We start from the raw sequence: 2,633 nt of genomic DNA on the forward strand, positions 1-2,633 counted from the left end.
ATATATTAAAACTATTTACAAACAGAAAAAGCGAGGGGAGGGAAAACTTAAAGTTGGCATGCTGCACAGCAGTAGAAATTCTTGGGGTCGGGCTCTCCAACACATTGCACGTGGAACCACCGGGCACACATATCACACTGGATCTGTATCAACAAAGATAATAATGATCATTTTCAGGGTGAATATGAGTTACATATACCCGTGATGCATATATTTCCTACTCTAGCAAAGACAGGCCAGGCCCAGAATGATCAGAGCCCTATGATGGATTTCTTTATTTAAAAAATAGCTTCTTCCTCTTTTTTTTTTACCCAAGGTGTTGTCTTTCCTTTCTCCTCCACATTCTTCTCCCCACAATGGTGACACAAATCGGTAAGGTCATCTGGTTACCATTGAAAAGAAATGTAACTTATCAATAAATGTAAAAATGTGTTAATCGTTTAAATAACATATTGTATGTAAGGGATAATCCACTGCTAGCTACATGACAGAGGCAAAGAGGCTCAAAGGAGTGCATTCAGATTGTTTAATGCACAGCTCACTTTGGATTTTCCTGCTTATACCATGGTCATTTGCCAGCACAAGTTACAGTAAAAGCTGTCATTGATGTTTTGATTATGTTTTATTTTGTTTTAGTTCAGTGCCTGTCTTTTGATCCAGTTTTCCCATTGTGTCTGATTAGTTATCCCATTCACCTGTTGTCTCAATTACCTCATTATCTCCTGTGTATTTATACTACTTGTTCTGTTCTGTTCAGTTCTTTGTCTTGAATTTTCACACATTTTTGTACTGAGAGTTCTTGAATTAAAGACTTACAAGTGATATTTTGAGCACTTCTATTGTGCAGCCGCTCACATTGACCATGGTATAAGATTAATTATTAATCAAAAGTACATAATTAAAAAAACGTACCACTCTCATTCAGCAGTGTCATGGCTATCTGATTCCTGTATTCTTTTACTGCTGAGGTCTTGTTCGAAAACGTCAGAGGCTCCCCTGCCAGAATGTTCTCTGCATACTAATATGACACATGCTTAGAACTGATTTGTTAGTGCATAGTAAATAAATACATAGGTACTATATAAACCAGCAAACTATTGTTTTAAAATACTTTACTGCTATAATGAAGTAGACACCAGTATAATAAAGTGGACACAGCATGACAAAAACAAACTTACTTTCAGAACAAATACACCACATGAAGTGCCGTCCATTTGTTGACTGTGTGGAGCTGTGTTGGCTGTCCACCTGGAAACATTGCAGCCTCGTTTTCTGACGAAGGCCCTGAAAAGGCAAGACAAAGGTAAAATTATGTCAACATATTTACACATATTTTAGTTTTGTAATTAAAAGGGAACAACTTGCATATATGGACACAACAATCACCTTGTGGACTCCAAACACTGTTTGACTTTGAATGAACCATTGCCCAGGGGATCCAACACAAGGCTCCTTTTTTCAGCCGGAAAGATTGCCTGTAGATTATTATATTACAACATATTATTGTATAGTATCATTATAGTCATGTTTTACAGCTATTGGTAATATTGTAGCTCTCAACAAATGTCAGCAATGCACAGAGCAAGGTGCTTGGTCTTACCGCCAATATCCAGTGACCAGGCTCCCAAAATTACACTGTACTTTATTGGATCACACTAAAACTGATATAATTATTTATAAAATCAGTTAATAAAATCTATTAAATTACAATCCACTAAAAAAAGCCCTACAAAAAACATTGTCCTGTGCATACCTTCAGTCTTGAGTTTTTTCCCTCCCATATGTGTCATTTCAAACGAATCAATGTGAAGAGCCTTTTTGTCTCTTATTTGGTTATTTATTTTTACTGTGTGGGCTCTGTATGCATTGATGACCTGTGAGACAGATAAATGAGTAAGAGTATGTAGCATTACCTTGGATAAATTATATACAATCCAAGTAGAAAAGTCAGTCATTCAATTAAGCTCACCTCACTATCAAGCTCTCCATTGGGGGCTGTCCTCACAATGTCCCAGTAAAAAAGTTTGTAGGACCCCATTCGAGACAGCAGGACATGTGATTTTTTGCCTCCCCAGGCATCCCTTATGCCTATGTATGAGGTAAAAATAGTAATTGAAACAACTATAATGTAGTGCACAACAGTATTAGTTATTTTTAGTATGTGAAATATATCTCTGAATGTAAAATATATATATCAAACCTTAAGTTAAATTAAGTACAATGTTAACTAAAACACAGGTTGATTAAAAGCCTAAATAGAAACAGTTATTTTTATTTTTATAATAATAAATGTATAATAAATGTAGGAAATGTAGTTTGTTTATCAAATTTACGTACATTTTTCATTAAAAGTGGTCACATCAGAAGATGATTGTTCAGCTGGAGGAGGAGAGGAGAGAACAGCTGGAGGAGGAGAAGAGAGAACAGCTGGAGGAGGAGAGGAGAGAACAGCTGGAGGAGGAGAGGAGAGAACAGCTGGAGGAGGAGAAGAGAGAACAGCTGGAGGAGGAGAGGAGAGAACAGCTGGAGGAGGAGAAGAGAGAACAGCTGGAGGAGGAGAGGAGAGAACAGCTGGAGGAGGAGAGGAGAGAACAGCTGGAGGAGGAGAAGAGAGAACAGCTGGCGGAGGAGAG

This window comes from Leuciscus leuciscus (assembly GCF_965113295.1).
Source record: "Leuciscus leuciscus genome assembly, chromosome: 16".
In the NCBI taxonomy this organism is placed as follows: Eukaryota; Metazoa; Chordata; class Actinopteri; order Cypriniformes; family Leuciscidae; genus Leuciscus; species Leuciscus leuciscus.